General features: G+C 42.2%; 1 protein-coding gene across 2 annotated transcripts in view; it reads right to left on the bottom strand.

Annotated features, from left to right (window-relative positions):
* Positions 1–21,118, bottom strand: part of PREPL (prolyl endopeptidase like) — a 469,235-nt gene that overhangs the window by 412,157 nt on the left and 35,960 nt on the right. The window lies entirely within an intron of this gene.

Below are 21,118 nucleotides of genomic sequence, written 5' to 3'. Positions count from 1 at the left end.
TGACACAAGTGATTTGAAGCTAAAGCTTATTATTTTTTATTTCCAAGATCCAATATAGGCGAGGATAAGGAAGTCAATACTTTATTCAGATTTCTTTGACTTCTTTAAGAGAATAAAACAATAGAAGAAGCCTTATATATCAGGGTTCACCAAAGACAAGGTGGGACTCCTGACTGGTATATAGTGTTTCTTTGCACTGCCCCCACTCATATAATAGAAGAATTAGAGGGTTAGAGCCCGGAGTGGTCTCAAGAATTTAGCAGAAGTAAAAAGATAGCCTTTTCAATTATTTTACGAAAAGTGCACTTAGAGCTCATGAGTATGAGTAACTTCAATCTTATAATCAATTTCATCTTTTAGTATCAAAATCCAACCATACACTACACATGTTGACTTTAAGTTCTACATTTTAGAGGCATCTGAACTAATATGATGTCTGCAAACCAACACGACTCATTAATATTATCGGTAGTATGTAGTGTTTGTCCTGAAATGTGCCCATTGCTAGCACATGCCATTGGGAGGATAGCAAAATGCTTGTGCATGTGAGAGGTTTTTAGGTCTCTCTAGAGCCAGCACATGCGCGGATCTGTCAAGACATTTAGTAGCTGGCTTTTTGAAGTGCTACCAAAAGGCTTTCTCCCGCCACCAGCGAGAGGGTGCGCGCTTAGGAGCACAGGCGCCATCTCGTGGGCACCCTTACAGCCACGATTTATGGCCGCGCGGCCAATGCTTGTTTTTAAGAATTGTTGCATTTACCGGAATAACTAAAAGGACTCCGTAGGTAATTTCTTTCCCATGTAAAACTGCAATGCTGACATCTAGTGGCCAGTTTTCGGTAGTGTAATGTGAAGAGTTCGGGTAATTTTGTCCGATTCTTGAGGATGTTTTAAATAGGCTTTCAATTTATGTTTCATACTAAAAGGTGCTACTAATCTCACCATAAACTATTTTCCTTTTATCGACCCCAGGAAATTAACAATTCTACAACTCTTCACTGACATTCAAATCTGTGGTTTCAGGAGTACAGACAGAGACCACAATTAATCTAAGCCTATTGCAGTAAAGTGTAGATACGTAGCTGCTGCAGAAATTGTAAATCTAATATACAGAAACACTATGGGCTAGAAACAGCCTCCATTCTTAAGAAATGTAACTTCCTAACTCTTGGTGCTCGAAATAGAATCACAAAGTACATTTGTTTACAACACAAAATGTACAAAAATATTCAATATAAAATACTATGCCCCTGGATACTAAAAAGAAAAGTTTAAAATATGTAGCCTTGTGGCTACAATAACAGAAACAAAATGTATTTTTAGTAGAAATCAACAAGTTTAATCGATGACCTTCTAACCGGTATTTCCGGTCGATTCCCAGTCTAAAAACATGAGGCAAGGATGTCGCTTTTGGAACACCATGTTCCTATCACTGTTCTGTAGCTGTCACTGGCTATTGAAGCAATTCAAACAACTGCTCCTGAACATTAGTTTACCCACTGTAAGCCAAGGAGTGGAAACGGAGCTCAGAATCTGGACTCTGGGAGCTAGGTGGTAACGCATGTGGAGATTAGTAGAATGTCTCTCATCACGACCCTCAAGGACAGGGAAAATATACTTTAAACTTTCTTGAACAATCACTTAGCTGGTCACCTGTTCATGTCTCGGTTTATTTTTTAATTCTCTGCAATGAGAGGATGTGGCCTAATGGCTAGAGGAGTACACCTCGAAGCTGGGGAACCAGGTTAGAGTCGAGTCAACAACAGCTCAACATCCTGTGATTCTGGGCAAATCACTCATCTCCCGTGCCTAACAAAATGAATGTGTCCATCTGTAACGCACCTAATGCTCATGTAAAGCGCTCAGATACCGGATATCTCCGGGTCGAGTTCGCACTATATAAAACTCTATATAACACTCAAACCCCCCCCCCCCCCAAAAACAAGCATTGGCATAGCCAATAGGTCTCGCTTTAGGGAACTTATAAGTATTTAGTTATGCAGCATAATATCCTTGGCGCAACAACATCAACTGTTGCATGGTTAAACACTTATAAGATCCCAAAGGCGAGACCTATTGGCTATGCCGATGCTTGTTATGTAGGAGCAGAGTGCAGCTGTAGGCTGCCAGCAGATCTGTATGGTGGTCACTGCAGCTCTGTTGTACCTTAATATATCTTGTTAAACATGTCTTTGTGTCTGTCATTAATTGAATTACCATCATTCAACAGTGACAAGCAAGAAAATCTTTGGAGCAAGCCAGAGTACATTGCTTACATTTCATTCTTCAGCTGCAGCACCACTACAAATGGCATATGAACCAAGGCACTGATTTGAACTTGTAAGAATTGAGTGTCCTGGCGTGAGAATGTATGTCTAGTGTTCTAGGGCCATCTTCACTTCGTTTCATACATTTTTGTTTTTTATAACACACTTTATTATTTTTTTCAAGACAAAGCACCACATGTGATTCTTATTGAATAAAGAGTACTTCCACTCCACAATAGTCACTTTGTTTCATACATATTAATAACAAAGATGGTTAATCGGCGCTCATTGACCCTCAAGTCATTTCCACTTACTAAAATTCTCCCAGCATTTCAACACCATCACCATCCTCCAGCTTGCCTGCTTGGTGAAGGGGATTGCTTGGGCACATGTGGTTTGAGCTGATCTTTATTTCACTGATTATGTCACCCATTTAAACAGCCTTTTAAACATATCTCAGGACTGCTATTGCACCCTCTGTGTGCATTATTGAGCTGCCATTTCGACCTGGTAAAATACACCTTTTGCCAGGCCTAAATCTTCCTTTTGAATACATACAAGTCACCCCTAGGGTAGGCTCTTAACAGCCGATAGGGCAGGGTGCAGTGTATTTAAAAAGATGGACACGTAATTTTAACTTTTACATGTCCTGTTAGTGAAAAACTCTCAAATTCTCTTTCACTACTGCAAGGACTACCCTTCTCATAGGATAGCGTTGGTTTGCCTTATTGCATTTAATAAGCGTTAACTTTCAATTGAGAGAAATTAGGAATGTCAAGTTTGGTGTCTGGGAAATTGTAATTAAAAATCCTCTTAAATGGTAAAGTCGGATTTTAAGTTACAATTTTGAAAATTTCACTTTTAGAACATGTATGTACTGGGGTATTGGGCCCTATCACTACAAGCCAGAATAGACCATTTAATATTCAGTTTGGGTCCTGATGAGAACCCATAAATAAAAAGGGTACGAAACGCGTTGATGACAAAGGCTAGGGTAATAGCAGAAAAAATTACATGACGTTCAGTGGACAACAGATTCAAAGCATCCACTCCTGATCATTCCTGTAAGAACCCCTTAGCCAGTTTCAAGAGGGTTATAAAAATCCTACTATATGTGATTTATTCCTCTGGTGTTTAATTTTGTCAGGCTGGTAGTGTTCTACCGTTTTTTTTTACTGTGAATGTGTTTACAACATGTCTACCAGGTTGTGAATGTTTCGTAATTTGTAAATGAAGATCAAGTCTTAATGCCATAAATGTTTGCATGCAGTTTTCAAATATGTGTTTTTGCATTGGTTGTATATATTTTGGATCATTTCAAAGGTCTTCATAGAAAAAGAGGACAGTTGTCCTGCAGGACATGCTTTATAAAACAATAAATTAATGTTTAAATAGTTGCTTAATTAAAGGTGAAATAAATACCCAGACCAGGGTAGAGAAGTATATTGTCTTGGATCTTTTGAAATAAGTGTGTCTAAACCATTACAGCCAGATACTTATGTTGCATATTTAACTTTTTGAAAGTTGGCATTGACCTGTCATTACTATTTGGTGCCTGGAGCCTGTTCCTGGGTCACATCTATAGGTGTAGTTGGCAGCTGAACTTTGTTTAATCCTTCTAGGTAGGATGAGGGGTGGAGCTGGGCACAGTCCCACTTGCAACTGGATAGGATGTGCCCAGTAGCTGCTGCTACTGGAAGGGGGAGGTAGGGTGGGGATAAATAAAAATAAAAAAGACCTTACCTTAAAACAGCCGGCTGCTCCCTCACCTGCGTCCCCTTCCTTCCTGCAGTCCGGCCGGCAGCAGGAAGCACCCAGTACATAGGCTCCCCTGAGACAATGCAGCGTTGTGATCGGTCTGAGTGCCGTGGATCGGAGCTCAGACTCGAACAGGGAGCCTGTGCAATGCCGCCTGGTAGGAACATGCAAAGTGTGCATAAACTGTTTGGTCGGCCCAAGAGGGCTGGCCCAACAGCTAATGCGCACTCTGGGAGTGAAAGCCACTCCTCCCCTGCTCTGGTCAGCTCCGCCCCACACTGTACACGGGCTACATACAATAGGAAAAATAATGATGGTTATAGACATTTTATTTTATCTTTTTTTGCAGTAGGGCAACACTCCTCCGCAAGGCTTTATTAAGGGGTGGTATTTGAAAGAACTAACTTTTACTCTTATCGGAATCATAGACATGGCTTCTGCTCATGAACTCCCCTTGGCGGTGATTGCTTTGGATGCCGCCAAGGCTTTTGATCCGGTTAATTTGATTTTTTTAAAAGCACTTTTGCAACATCTTAAGCTGGGAAAGAATTTTACTGAGTCCCTCCTTTATTTGTACTGTTCCCCGACATCACGTGTTTTGGTTAATGGCATATTAACTCAGTCTGTTAAAATAATGTGTGGGACAAGACAAGGGTGTCGCCTGTCACCCTTGTTATTCAATTTATACATAGAACCACTAGCTTGTAGAATCAGAAGTTCTGAGAGGATACCCCCTTTTGTGGTTGGCGATTGGTCGAAAAAAATGGGCTTGTATGCAGATGATATTGTCATTTATTCCTCTAATTTGCATCAGTCCTTGGAGGACCTTGTAAAAATAACTACGGAATTTGGAGCAGTCTCAGGCTACGAGATAAATCAGGATAAAACCGAGATCATGGCTTGGAATTTAAATACAGAAGGGCTAGTTAGCAAGACAGAAATGAGATACCTGGGGATTAGGATCATCACCCAAAGCATTGGGGTCCTTACTAAAGTAAATTTCTTTAAGATAAAGAAAGAAGAAGTTTCGGCCACTCTTAAGGGATGGATGAATTTACCATTGTCGCTATATGGCCGGACCAATCTAGTGAAGATGGTGATCCTGCCGAAGGTTATGTTTTTGTTTGAGACTATCCCCCTTGGGTTCAGAAAGGAATGGCTGGCCAAATTGCAGAGCAAGATAGTTTCATTTATTTGGGCATCAAAGGGGTCACGCCTCTCCTGGAAAAAACTAAGGAGGAGAGCTAGTAAAGGAGGTTTGGCGGCCCCGGACCTGCAAATGTACGCGTGGGCTTTCTGCTTAAAAAACTGTAGGATGCTGTTGGGTACCCTGACTACATCAACGATCGGAGGAATATTTAGTGTGATGTTGAAAAGTTGCGACTATAAAGATTTTGTTTTTTTGTATAAATATGCAGACACTACGTTTTTCAAGAAGGTCAGGCTTAAGGTCCTTCGGGATTTGGCGGAGATTTGGTACAAGATAAGGAGATAATTAAAGTTACCGTATTTTAGCTATATGGCTCCACTATGGGATTCTCCTGGATCTCCGTCTTGGACAAAGGATGCTTTGGCTCGCCCGCTAAAGAGAGCGGGTCTACTTCAGAGATGGAAGGATTTGTTCCAGGAGTGCAAGTTGGTCACCTGGGGTCAATGTCAATAAATGTGGGGGCAGGTTTTTTCAAGATATAAATATCTGCAGATTCATAGCTGGGCAAATGATCCAGAAAGAATAATTGGGACACAAAATGACTTTGAGTTAAAGCTTGGAACGGAGGAGGTCTTCAAGAAGGAGGTGGCCATGTGGTATTGGATGATATTGAATATGGAGGATGGCCCTTTCTTGCTTCCGGAGGTTCTGTGGAAAGAATGCTTGTGAAGATCGCGACGGAGAACCAATGGCAAGTAACAATGGCTATGCTTTACAGTATTGTTAATCCTGCAAACTTAAGGCGAAACCTCTTGTTTACGATTCACAGGGCGTATTGGTCTCCTCGCAGACTGTCGAAATTTAAAGCTGGTGGCGTAGTGGAGTGTCCGAAATGCAAGACCCCCAACGTGGACGACTTACATATATTTGTGTTTTGCCTGAATATAAGACAATTCTGGCAGGATGTAAGTAATTGTTTGTCTCAAGTCCTGAATCTGCAGATTGAGGTAAGCCCTGAACTAGTAATAATGGGGAGATATGATTTAGAGAAAAAAAGCATGAATGATAATGTGAAACTTATTTTTTACGCTATTTTATTAGCCCGTAGAGAGCTATGCAAGCAGTGGGTCTCTCCGCTCACCCCCAAAATAATTGACTGGATATTGGCTATGAGATATACAGCCATGCTTGATATTTCAGATCACACTAAGAAAAAAAAAGTGGGTTTTGGGTACCCTTTCTTTTATGTTTTGGGTAAGGTAGATTAGGGGAGGATGAGATATAATGTAAATAAAGATGTTGTCCGATGATTAAGCCTCCGCCTATCACGCTGGTAGTTACTATGCGTTATCCCAGGTCGATAATATAGGAAGAGGTGGACACACCGGTTGAGTTAGCTGGCTTGGAATGGTTGGTTATCTAGGTGGCCAGATTCAAGAACAGGTGAGGTTTATGCCTTTTCCTCTTACCAGCTTATAAGATAAAAAGCCCAGTGGTGGAATAGTTAGTAGAAACGGGAGGCGAGCTGGCGAATGAGGACAAAAAAACCAAAAAAAACCCACTCCTTCGCATTAACAGAGGACCCGCCACTGGCTGTGCCCTCATGTCTTCACACATAGGACTTATAACCACTGCATTGTTCATGCAGCAAGCTTGGACCCATGGCAGGGGTGGCCGGAAACTTCAAGAACTTCAAAGGGAATTCATTAGAAACTTCAAAGAAGGCGTTGGGTATAAAATTGGGACCCTCAGACCTACTCTTGAGTACACTGCTGAACGTGTGGATACTAGAGAAGAAGGACTGCTGTGCTGTTTTGAATTGAGAAGGACTGGCACTATACTGCCCATTCACTCTGCAGCTCTGATGCCTGCTGCCCTGCCTGCTGAGAAGGAAGACTATACTTGCACCCTTCAACCCAGGATGAAGTGGCTCCAAGGGGCAGCAGACTGACCTCCTGTTCTGAGATACAGGGATATAACAAGCTCCAGAGGCGCCCTGCAACTGCCCAGCTGACCTGCTGTTTGGAACTGCAACTGAACCAGCTGGCTTCTGCTGGAATGAGTTCTTGCTCCCCCAGAGGTGTCTCTCAGGTCCTAGACCCTTGGTGTGGCATCAGTTGATCTCTCTCCTCAAGAAAAAGAGAAACCCTGACATTTGGGGCACTTCACAACCGCAAACAGGCCTGTTTGCGCCAAGATCTTGTCATCCGAGCCGCCCACCAATGTGAAGTTCCAGTGTACCTGATTCTTCAGCCCACAAGGCTGTTAACGACGCCCAGCAGCACAAGATCTGCACTTTGCGCCACAGCATCCACAGCTCACAGTGACTGCCAACGTGAAGCTCCAGCAATGGACCATTTGTGACACCCGACAGGACATTCGTAATGCTCATCCTCCTCCTTGAGGCCCCCTCCACCACAAACAGAATCTTAGCAGTGGAATTTGAAGGTAACTGTTTGAGCAAGACTAAGTTGGCCTCCGTATCCGGGCAGCGAGAAATCAAGGTCGGCCTCAACTTGTGACTTTCAACCAGTCTCTTCCACGACCAGATAACGCGAGTGCCGATGTGTGCTTTTCTGGTGCTACACTTACCTGAAATCTTTCAAATTGCATATCTCAAGTTCTACTGATTGGATTCTCATCATTCTAGAGTCAAATTATTTTTTAAAGTTGACTAAATGTTTCTAAATTGATGTGGGATTTTTCTTGGGTTGTGTTTTCACTTTATTACTGTTTGAAGTGCTGCATAAATACTTTACACATTGCCTTTAAGTTAAGCCTGAGTGCTTTGTGCCAAGCTACCAGAGGGTTAAGCACAGGTACATTTCAGTTTTCTTGTGTTTCACCCTGACAGAGATTATGATTGCTTTTTGATATTCAGGCTCACTGCCCTCAACCAGTAACCCAGTTTTTCACAGGAGTGGACTACAAATTCCAATTTTTTAATTGTAAGTCAATGCTCTGCAGGTGTCCTGAATCTGTTCAGTGAGAAATGGAAGGTTGCCAAAGCTGGATTCTGTGAGAGAAGTGACTGTGTCATACTTTTTAGGGCTCACCTCAGGCAGTGCATGTGCTGTTACTGGTAAAACATTGTGTTAGTGTACAGTGGGCTTAGAAGCTGCCCACTACTTAGTTTTGGTTGTCTTCATCGTCAATCTTATTTTTTCCTTACTCTATTGTTAACCTACGCAGCGTAAAGAATTGAGTTCTGAGGCACACCATAACTGTTTTCCAATCACTTGTTGCAGCAGGGAAATGGATCCCAATGCAAAGATTCACTGTGAATAGATCAAATGTATACCACATGTTTCGAGGGTGCAAGTTTGGTGGTTGAGGAGACCTGTAGTGCTTCTGCCTGTAGCTCAATGAGTATATGTTATGACTTCATGTATGCTCTTTCGTATTTCCAAAATACTTACACACAATTGCATTGGCCAATTTAAGATGTCATTAGTGATGTCACTGACAATGTCATGAGTGATGTATTATGTGAGGTCATAAGCAATGCATTGCGGGGGCGTAAGTTATAGTTAGCTCAGGTAACAAGAACCGCTGAATTTCACTGGTTTTGTACAAGTGAAATCTGAGCCTAACTATACTGTCCCTGTAACCTTTGTTTTTTCAGTGAATTTCTAAGGTTTTTTAACTAGTAGTCGTGTTTGAAGAGTGGTGGAGAAAGGGGGAGGGGCCTACGACCAGCTCTCAGGAATCCCGCTGTACGGGTCTGACTGGAGGTAACAGGAGGGCTTCTTGGCCCCCAAGGTCCCTCAACAGTCATTCGGTAGCAGAGAGCCTTTGAAGAAGGGAGGATCCCAAAACGCGTCAGGCTCTGCTGACGCTGTTTATGCCTTTGTCTCCTCAAATGTGGAACGCGCTGATCAGGGAGTGAGCTCCGCCCTTTGGGTAACTTGTGGACCTTCATTTGTATGGCTGACCCGGCCGAGGGGCGCACCGCCGCAAACGCATAGCGGTTCTGCTGCCGGTTGAATCTACAGCGGATCAGACCTATCTGGCGCAAACTTGAACGGGGGAGAATACGAGAGGCACACCCGTGACTTAAGTAGTTATTTACTGAATTGCAGCCCTCAGCCCACAGGGGTTTTATTGGAAAGACTAATGGCCCCAGAATGCTCTATGGATATGTTTACTCACCTGAGTGTTAAAGTTACAATAAAAGAGGGACTATTTCCGGTGTCTTTTTGTTGGCTGTCATTCGGTAGCAGAGAAGCCTTTGAAGAAGGGAGGATCCCGAAACGAGTCAGGCTCTGCTGATGCTGGTTATGCCTTTGTCTCCTCAAATGTGGAACGCGCTGATCAGGGAGTGAGCCCCGCCCTTTGGGAGATATATATATATATATATATATATATATATATTGCACTACCGAACGGGTGCCGTTCCCGCAGCGGTGCAGCCGCGTCTCTTATTTCACTCACTCTCCATCCGTCAAAAAGAGATAGGCACTCGCTGGGCTTGTATTCATCCGTTATCTTCAGCAAAACATTAAGCGTTTCGGCTACTGCCTTTGTCAAATGTTTTTAAATCCACGCTTTAAAAACCGCCATTTTTATTTACACAACTCTTCTTTCGTCATAGCATTTCCGATCACGTGACCAACAACATAGAAGGTGGACTTGACCATTTCATTGTGAGCCGCCATATTGCAATGGTACATTCCTGTTCGCGTAAATAAATTAATCACCATACTTATTGCAATAAATTCATATATTCGTATTGTTAATAGATTCATTTATAATACGATATATTCGCTTACTGGTGTGTTAACATAAATCTGTTTACATCCCAATTGCCATTTCATTTTCACATAGCGCCGTGTATCGGCTATTATTAGGCAACAAATCAGTTATCATGCTGTGTATCAAGATAAAGAATCCAGTGGTCCTTGTATTAACGTCGAGCATGTGAAAATGATGAGAATATAGCATTGTTTAATGATTCAGCCGATACACGCAGTGGCACAGACGAATATCTCCAATTGAATACCGCTTTGGCTAACATTTTACCTCCTCCCTTCCTTCACTTGTATATAAGTCACTGGTTTTATTTCACCATTGCACGATAGATCACTGCACTCAATATCACGATCACCTTAGTCTGATGCGCCGGTTTGTAAAATATACCTAATGTCTAATGAATATGTTGAATATAGGGAAATTATGAATGACACTAAATTCATAAAGTAATTTGTGTATACCCTATCTGTTGTCTTGGATTTGCATTTTTGTCTTTTCAGAGAAAGTAATATTGCAACTTGACTAATAATTGTATGAATTCATTTTCTAAATACTTGAATTACTTGTTTTTTACCCGACATAACTATTGTTTAAGTTAATAGTGTTGTGTAATAAGCATTACACAACACTAAACTTGATAGTGAACCATTAGGAAAGGCATAAAGTGAACATTTTTATTTTCCAGAACGAGGCAAGGTACATATAAGAAAAACATGTCCACCTCAGCACTATGGACATAAAGCCTTCACAGTATTAGGGACAGTAGACCTTAAAAATACTGACTTAAACAAGCAGACATGGCCATGTACTGGGGTGCGTATACTGCACAGAAGTTTATTCAGTGCAGGACACAGCTTCCTGTTTCATTGTTGCACACATTGGGCTGGGCTATTGTACAAGATTTACTTTTTTCTACATTGACAGACGAATACTGTGCACATAAGCTCCACTGTGTGTCGGGTGATTGGGAGCAGCTGGAGCACAGCACAACAGGCAGCATGCTCATAAATGGTGCAGGATAACAGTGCCTGTATCGTTTGGTTGAAAATAGTATGCTGCAACCCGGTTGATTCCATTTCCGTGAACCTTCTAGTAGGATCTGGATGCATGTGTAACAAATAATTTGAATTTCGAAGACACAAAGCCAGTTGTAGCCTAGACAGTGTGCTTTTCACTCCTTCTCATATGTTTGATATGTTAAGCACTGTAATGTGCCACCACCACGGATCCTGCATGACCATTGTTTGATGTCCTTTAAAGGGTTGATAAACAGACTGTTGAGAAGACATATTTGGACGATAAAAATGCTTGCAGTGGGCTTTGAGCCAGTCCACTGATTACCAGTAGATGGCTTTCTTAACAATCATATTTGCTCTTATTCAACAGCTTTCCTTCCTCTCCTTGTGTTAATCCCTTCTCAGGAGCATTGCGTATTTACAATTCTTTTGATTGGATGACTTTAATTCTTCCACTGCTCACATTCAGCAAACTACTTTTTTCTTTCTCTTTCAGCACTCTATGGGCCGGATGTAGGTCGGTCGGTAACGGCCGAAAATCGGTATTTTCGGCCGTTACCGACCGAGATTCACAAAATGGTATGTAGGGCCACATATTTTACAGATTCTGTAAATTTACCGATCGGTAAATTTACCGAATCTGTAAAATACCGAATCGGTATTTTTACCGATTCGGTAACAATGAGATGTAGGTGGGACTCTTCTGAGTCCCACAAGTCTTACAGAATCTGTATTTTACCATGAAATCCAACTTCATGGTAAAATACCGATTCCGGTGTGCATGCACATGTGTGCATGCACACCTGTGCCATATGACAGGCAGACCTGCCCTTAGGGCAGGTATGCCTGCCACATGGCCCCCGAATCTTTTTTGGGGGTGCTAGAGGGTGTCAAAGTGACACCCCCTGCACCCTTGTCAAAATCGGTATTTACCGATTCGGTAAATACCGACCGGTAATGCCCCATTCATTCCTATGGGCTTCAAAGCCCATAGGAATGAATGGGGCATTACCGGTCGGTATTTACCGAATCGGTAAATACAGATATTTACCGATTCGGTGAAAGGAACATCTGGATGTTCCTACATATCCACCCCTTAGATTTACCGATTTTTAATTACCGAATCGGTAGAATTCGGTAATTAAAAATCGGTAAATCTATTTTACCTACATCTGGGCCTATGTGATTGCAAGTGTTTTCTTGCTGTCTCCCTCGTGTGCTGCGTTCTCCCAAACCCCATGCACCGCGTTGCTCCCTCCTCTACCTCCAAATCTTGTCCTCTGCTTCCACTTTCTCTTTTTTTCCCCAATTTTTTTTTAGCCCCTCAAGCTCCTCCACCGCTCATCCCGAACCCACGTAAGTTTATTAGCAAAAGTTAGGTATCCTGACTGCTACTTGAATTACAAACATACCTTCAAATGAATAAAGTCGTCCCCCCACAAAACCGAATTACTATTAAAATATAATCATACATACAAATGATCTTTTATTTTTTAGTAAACTAGCATATGGCAGTCACTGCAAGACAATACCTTCTTCTCAAAGTAAAAGACTACAGACACCCCCAGTGTTCTTTTCTGCAGAAGAGTACGCAAGCGATTGGTGGATGGCCAATGCATGATCACTCTGATGGCATCCGTTCCCTACATTTGCCAGGTAAGACGCGAAAGCGGCCCACTACAACCACATTTAATTTGTTTGAGCTCAGGCAAATGATGGTTTCTTAAAGCAGCTGACACTTTATGGATTGCAAAATGCTATCTCTTTTTTATTTATTTAAAAGATACAATTTGCTTTGGCAGCAATCCTAGCACCAGTAACAAGTACAGACTTTTGATAACGAGCTTTTTTAACTGCAGTTTACCTGGGGCATGTAGTATATACCTATTCTCCTCGTGCTGTACTCAGCACGAGGGAATACTTCATGTTTTCTTTTGTATTCCTGTTCTAATGGCTCCGTTCGATTCTAGCACTCTGGGCAACGTTAGTCAGTTGCCTGGAGTCCTGGAGTCGAGCGGCAGCACATACCTGTGGGTGTTGCCTCTTACTGAATAAAGAAGATATTTAACTACAACCTCGTTTCCTGAATCTTCATATTACATTTGGCGAAGAGCGGGTCCCGAACCTTCTCAACACCCACCAGGAAGAAACTCGGCTAACCTTCAAAACCTGCCGACTCAGCTCCCATCATTCACCTCACCTTTGGAGTTCGTCTTGAACCGCCTGGTTGTACGCTTCTCCACTGGCTGCGCTTCGTCTGCTTCCTGGGGATTTCTCTCCAATTTTGCCATCTCCCTGACTGTTCGTCTCGAGCCTGCCATCGCGTGAGTACTACGCACGTCATCACCCATCTCCGTGTTTCACACACGTCATCTCTGATACGTGCATTTGACGCCTACGTCACTCCGTCATCACGCTCCCGCACGGCGGCCATTTTTATTTGGTTGCCTAGTTACAGCTTCGCGCTCATTACTATGCGTTAACACGGAGCCGGCTTCACGGAATCGCCTCAGCGAAATTGACTTCTTCCAACGATGCAAATTTAGGTTCTTCCTTCATCGTTTGAAAACTTCATTACTGGTATTTTGTGGTATTTTTATTTACTTTCATGTGAGTGTCGACTTTTATTATTTCATTCAAAAGTTGGGTTCCTTCGGTGACTATCACACCACTGCCTGCACCTCAGTTGTACTCAAGATTTTATACCTTTTCATTTCTTGGGCATATGTTATTGTTTTTAACCAATTCACTAACATCATTTCGTCCAATTTGACTGCAACTTATTTCCAATGGCTTCTTCTCAACAATTTGCTCAACCTCCACCTTTTTTGCAACTTCCTGGCAAACCAGCTATTTTTGGCGTCAGTGGGTCAGAGCTTTTGCTAATCATATTGTGGCAATTGGCGCAGTTAAGTTTACTCCTGAAAGGAAAGTTGCTATTTTGTATGGTTGCTTAGGAGTTGCTGCACAGAATGTATTTGAAAATCTTCCAAGGTCCCCTGCTCCCTCTGGTGATGCGGGTGATCATTGGGATGAATACAAGGAAGCTTTATCTCGCCTAGCAAGGCATTATGGTGAAGAACCTAATGAGATGCTCGAGAGACATAATTTCTTTAAAAGAAGACAACGTTAAGACGAATCTATTGAAGAGTACATTGCCCAGTTGAGAATCTTAGCATCCACTTGCGAGTTTGAATCTAATCCTGACATTTACATCCGAGATCAATTTGTTTTCGCTTGTTATTCCAGAAAGATTCAACAACGCCTGTTGAGTTGCAAGAAGCCTACACTTCAAGAGACCATTGACATTGCTAAAAGCATTGAGAGGTCTATTACTACTTCTAATGCTCTTCAGAAAGATCAACCTCATACTCCTGTTCATACTTCTTCATTTGATAATTCTAATTCTGTTAATTTGGTTAATACGAATAAGTCTGTTAGACAATTGCAAAAAAAACCTAACCCTTATTGTTACAGGTGCGGCTCTAAGTCTCATATTGGCAACAATCCTTCTTGCCCTGCTATTGGCAAAAGGTGTGTTTTATGTAAAAAAATAGGACATTTCCAGGGTCTATGCAGATCTGTCAAAAAGACGACTAGACCTTCTGTTAATAACATTGTATGTCCTGATTTGGATGATTGTATTGATGAATTTCAAGATATGGTTGTGTCTATCCATTGCAATTACATTGACGCTCCTAAATTAGTTAAAGGTCCATTCTGCTCTGCACTGTTTGGGGACATTGAAATTTTAGTAATGGCAGATTCTGGATCTCCAATAACCATTTTAAATGATGTATTCTTTCATGAAAAATGGAATAACTCCGTTTCTTTGTTCGAACCTGACCTCAGTCCCAAAGCATTCGGTGAATCTGACATTATTATGCTTGGCTATTTTAACTTTAGGCTAGAGTGCTTTGGCAGATCTATTATTACAAAGATTTATGTTGCGATTAAGGGTCGCAATATTGTTGGTTGGCAAGATCTCGCCAAAATGGGTCTCTTCTTAGTTCCTGGTTCGGATGATCCCATTAGAGTAGGTGATCCTCCTGAGGGTTATTCTCCTGTTCCACCTTTTGTTTCTGATTGTCTCCTCGTTAACGATCATGAGTCTGACATTAAACAAATTTTGGACAAATTCCCTAAAGTTTTTTCCAACCAACCAGGTACTGTCAAAGGCTTTCAACATGAAATTAAGCTGAAAGCTTCTGCTCAACCCATTGTTCATAAAGTTCGCCCTGTCCCTATTAGTGCCAGGGATGAGCTTAAATCTGTGCTCACTTCTCTTAAAAACGATGGTATCATTGCACCTTCAGACTCTTCCGAATGGGTTTCGCCCATTGTTATCGTACGCAAAAAGAATGGTGAGGTTAGGCTATGTGCCGATTTACGCACATTAAACAAAAATATTTTGGTTGATTGCCATCCCCTCCCCAAGATTCATGATCTCCTGGCCAATCTGGGTGGTGCAAAATATTTTTCTTTAATTGATTTGCGTTCAGCATACCATCAGGTTCCCCTCACTGAGGCTTCCCAAGATCTCACCACGTTTGTGACCCCATTTGGTGTTTTCAAATATTTGAAACTTCCATTTGGACTTGCTACTGCAGCTAGTGTTTTCAAAAAAATAATGGATCACCTTTTTGAGTCTATTCCTGGTGTGCAGGCCTATCAGGATGACATTTTGGTTTTTTCTCCTGATTGGAATTCCCATTTGTCTCATCTGTCTTCTGTTTTGAGCAAGCTCAATGAAGCTGGCATGACTGTCAGAGCTGACAAATGTAAATTTGGCTCTCAATCTTTGGAATACTTAGGTCATACCTTAACTCCCGAAGGTATAAAACCCAAGTCCTCTCTCATTGAGGCTATCACGCATGCTTCCCCTCCCAAGAACAAGGATGCCCTTCGCTCCTTTCTGGGTTTAGCAGAGTATTATGCCCGTTTTGTAAAAGGCTATGCACAAATTGTTGAACCTCTTTGTTCTTTGCTTCGCAAAGGCTCTAAATTTTCTTGGTCTGAAGAAATTGATGCCTCTTTTACTCACATCAAGAACATGATTGTTGGTGCTCCCGCATTGCATCCCTTTCAAGATTCTGCCAAATGTTTCATTATGGTTGACGCCAGTTTGACTGGTTTAGGTGCTGTCTTAGGTCAGTGGGTCTCAGGTAAAGAACACACAGTTGCTTTTTCTTCTAGGAGACTTAAGGATTCCGAAACACACTATAGCACCATTGAGCGAGAGTCCTTGGCTTGCGTTCGGGCCATTGAAAAGTTCAAAAATTACATATGGGGACGAGAATTTGATTTATTTACTGATCACAAGCCACTCACTCAACTTCTCAATGGGGATGGCCTAGGGAAAGCCTCCTCAAGACTTGTCAGACTCTTGTCCAAGTTACATGAGTTTCACTTCAATATTAAGCATATATCTGGTGGTAAAAATGTTCGTGCTGACTGTTTATCTCGCATGTCACTCAATGATTCATCAGATTTTCAGGAAATTGGTGACATTGAGTGTGTAGTCGCCACTCTTGATGCCACCAAATTATGCCCTTGCATTACGGAAGAATCTTGGTCCAAAGCATTTGAGAATGATCACAATTTAAAATTGGTTGCACAATACATTTTTAAGGGCTGGCCTGAGAATAGGAAATTGTCTAATGAGCTGAAGGCCTTTTCCATGATTTCTTCTGAACTCTCCCTTGTCAACAGTTTAATAATGAGGCATGATGTTTCTGTTCCTCCTTCAGATATCAGACCTGATATCATTAAATTCGCACATCAAGGCCATCTTGGCATCACAAAAACATCTCAACTTATCAAATCCCATTATTGGTGGCCTTCTATTGAGTCTCAGGTAAAATTTTACATTGATTCTTGTAATGAATGCTTACTCTCGGATAAGAAATGGAAACTCATTAGTACACCCCTTCATCCTGTCCCTTTTCCGGATAAACCTTGGGAAAAGGTCGGCTTGGATTTTTCTGGCCCATTTGATGTTCTCACTCATGACATGAAATATGTCATTCTTCTAATTGACTATCATTCAAAATGGTTGTATCACATGTTTTGTGACTCTCCCTCCTCTGCCAACGCCATCAAATTCCTGCGGAATCTGTTCATCATTGAAGGCTTTCCTTCTGTTGTAGTTACTGATAATGGTTCCCATTTCATATCCGAAAAATTTACCTCATTTTTACTGGAACATGATGTGGTTCATTTTAAAGTCGCACTTTACTCGCCCACTTCAAACGGTTTGGTTGAACGGGCTAATAGACTTCTCAAAGATGCTGTTCAAACTGCCACTTCCTCCCACAATGATGTAAGGAATTCTGTTGAAGAAAAGTTTTGGTCGTATAACATTTCTCCTCATTGTACAACTGGCATGTCTCCTTTTTCTTTATTAAGAAATAGGAATGTTCACACTAAATTGTGTCCTAAATGGTTGTCTGAGAAGAATGTCGAGACCCTTGAACCTTCTGATGTTACTTTATCTGAAAAAGTTTTACAAAAATAGACTGTCATGAAGAGCAAACATGATTCAGGTAAATGTTTCAGTTCTGTTGACTTAAAAATCGGTGATTGGGTTCTCATCAAAAACCCAAGAAAGGTTTCTAAAGGTCTCTCAAAATTCTCTACCCCCGTTCAGGTAACTTCTGTTAGTAAAGCTTCTGCTTTACTTGGCAACAGAGGATGGTGGAATAAGAGAGCTTTAGTTCACTTGTCCAATTCACAAGCACGCTCTTTATTGAATTTGACCAAAGAACAATTTGATCAGTGTGACTGGTCTTTTTGGTTAGATGTTCCTCCTATTTCTACTGATCTCTCCTCATCGAGTTCTTTGTCTGATGCATCTGCATCCCTGACAAGTTCCTCTCCCTCATCCATTGATTCTGAGGTTGACGAGAAGGTTTTACATCAAGCTTCTGCTTCATCTGTTCGATGTAGGAAGTTACCTGTCAGGTTTAATGATTACGTTTTAAGTTGAAATTAATGTTCATGTTCCAGGTTGTAATGCTTTTGCTTTCTTTTCTTTCCTTTTTCTTTTTCTTTTGCTTTCTCCTTTGATATGTTGTGAAGAGGGAGAAGTTGTAGTATATACCTATTCTCCTCGTGCTGTACTCAGCACGAGGGAATACTTCATGTTTTCTTTTATATTCCTGTTCTAATGGCTCCGTTCGATTCTAGCACTCTGGGCAACGTTAGTCAGTTGCCTGGAGTCCTGGAGTCGAGCGGCAGCACATACCTGTGGGTGTTGCCTCTTACTGAATAAAGAAGATATTTAACTACAACCTCGTTTCCTGAATCTTCATATTACAGGGCACCAACAGTTTGCACCTGTTTTTAGCACCACCCTGAGCCCTTCTATAATATATGGATCACAAGGGCACAAGTTGTGCACCCATACAATCTCAAAGCAGTGCTCTCTCATCGCATGGGGGTATACATTAGGAAGTTCACTGTGTGCCACCTTGGAAGTGCGCGTCTAAGGGAGTTTCTTAGTGGAACACCGATTCCCAGGGATACTCACAGGTGTGGCCCCTATAGTGTAGACAGACCCTCCTCAAAGTGCTGCCAGTAGCTGTGTATTGAAAGGCAGACCGGCGATTCAAAACACCCTTCCACCTTTTAATGCTGTGCTACCCCAGGGCTGCTGCAACTCACACCTGCACTGAATGCAAATCATTTTGTATGGGGCACAGTACAGATCTGCACCAAATGCATCTACAATGATGAAGAAGCATAGTAGGCAGGGACACAAAGCCACAATATATAACAAGGTGTGAGGCAGAACTACAGACGTCAAGAGGAAAATATGCATTTGCAATGCAATGAGTGTCGCATTTGTGAGAGTTAGAGCTACTGGCGCAGTAAAAGTTAATGTTTTTTACCTATGTGTTTTGCTTTGGAGTGTAGTGGATGTAGTTGGTGTGGTGTGGAATTATGTGGGTTGTATTGGAATGGTAAGCTGTGGAATTGTGTGCTGTGTAGTGTATTTGTGTAGTGGAATTATGTGAAATGGTGAATAGATAGTGGTTAGACCTGCAGAAAACAGACACAAAGGAAGAATGAGAAGGAGAGGTAGTTTGTGTAGAAAGAGGTTATTGAATTTGAGACAGAGGAGCAGAAGTAGTGCGCAAGAAAGAAGGGCAGAGCAGGTAATAGATGCATTAAGAGGGAGGTTTTGTGTACACAAAAGACACCCTAAGAAGAGTAGGAGAGTGTGGCTTTGTGGGACATAAACTTTGAATAGAAACTGTGCTTGGAGACTTGAAGTTAACCACATGATAAAGGTGGGAATAATGCATGAGAGAGCAAGAGAGATGAGTAAGAAAGAGTACAAGAGAGAGAGCGATAGAGGGACAAGTGGAAGGGGCACCTAGAAGGGGGAGGCAAGAGGTGGACTAGTGCAGGAGGAGGTACAGGAAGGCAGCATGTGTAAGTGGGCAGTGTAGAAAGGAAACAGGTAGTGTGAGGAAGGGATGAGAGAGGGCAGTGGTATTGCGAGATGAGAGTGAGTTGTTGGAGTGTGAGAGAGAGAAATGAGAGGAGAAGTGGGTGTGTGGGGGAGAAATGACAGTGTCCACATGGAACAAACAGACGCTAACAAAAGTGAGCAGTAACAATACACATTTTACACGCACGGAGTACAAACACACTGGTCCTCGAAACACTGCAATGGAAGGGGTGCCGCAGGCACAGGGAAAGCACCCCTCTAAAAACTCAGAAATTCACTTATTTTGGACTTATGAAAGGCTGGTGTGGCTCTGCTCGTGTTTTTTATGCACCAGAACAGGCTCCGGATGCAAAACTAGGCTTTCTCTGGAGGCCCTGCAACGGTCAAAAACACACCCAAAACTTCAGCTGCAGGGACATATACAAACAACACCATCGGCCTGAATGTCATACAAAACAAACAAGGCTGTGTGCGTATTTCACACCCAGTACACCTACAGATAAATAAACACAGCAAGGAGTAGAAAAGTGATAAAAAAGGTACCACAGAAAAGATGCAAAAAACCGACTCTACAGGAGCAAGGAGGGTGCACCGATTTCACAGCACATACAACCTGAAAACTGCATGTGAGCCTCAGGTACACCGCACAACATACACTTTAAAAGTCCACCACCTGGAAGTTAGTTTAGATGCTCAGAGGTGCAGAAAGAGCCACAAACTTCCATTCCCACCCTCCATGCTACCACTCACCCAGAAGTGGATCGAGTTGCAGCCCGGGTTTCAGAAGGAGTCAATGTTCAGGCTGTCCCGAGGGAGCGAGTTCTGCCTCATAAATCTTATGGCAAGGGGGGAAGCTGCATGCATTCAAATATCGGTATTGACCGGCGCACAGTGAATAGTGAGCACATGCCTGCATTTTGTTAATGGCTTTAAAGGACCTCCGTTTAAGAGCGCAGCCAGACGTGTGAGGGATAGGTGAGCTGGGGAGAAGGCACCCAAACGGAAAGTTCTGGCCATGGTGGTGTGAACTTGACACAGCTCCCCCTGCGCCAGGGAGGGCACCCCATGGGGAGATGCAGCACGACAAGTAACACAACACGAGAATGAAAGTAAAACATAAAGCGTGGTGCTTGTGAAACAGGCGCAGTGCTAATAGTTAAAGTATGTTCACAATTATTAAAGATAGAGGTAGGCGAGCTGCACCGTGCAGAACAAAAGGACAGCACAACCGCCATACTTAAAGATACAGCGCGGCGTGCTGCACTGCAATATTTACAAAACAGTTCTTCTCAACAACTGATGAAGAATGCAAGCTGAAGGAAACAGTAGTTGGGCGTGGCTCCTATGCGAAAAACAGAAGTGAGGTATTGCTATGTGCAACACTTAGGAGGCAGCAAAAAAGAGTGCCACTGGACTGAACAAATGGTAAGCAGCAGGTGGGTGCAAATCCCTTTATTCAATGCAACAGGTCATCCAGACAGCGCATGCGCACTGCCTAAGCTCGACTTAAAAAGGAAACAATGGGATTGTAGTTAATTACTCTTATTTATTCACATTTTCTATATAACGCTAATGCCATGTGCTATAGGGTTTCATGGTCCTGTTTTTGGTGAGGGTTGACAATGGGTATGGAAAACTGAGCAGAAATACCAACTTATGTCAGGTATGAAATGCATTTTGCCCAGATTCCTAGTTAAATAACAAACATCTTTCCTACT

Source organism: Lissotriton vulgaris, chromosome 6 (genome assembly GCF_964263255.1).
Source record: "Lissotriton vulgaris chromosome 6, aLisVul1.2, whole genome shotgun sequence".
Taxonomy (NCBI): Eukaryota; Metazoa; Chordata; class Amphibia; order Caudata; family Salamandridae; genus Lissotriton; species Lissotriton vulgaris.
Note: the sequence above shows the minus strand (reverse complement) of the source record. Positions and strands in the feature narration are given on the sequence as shown.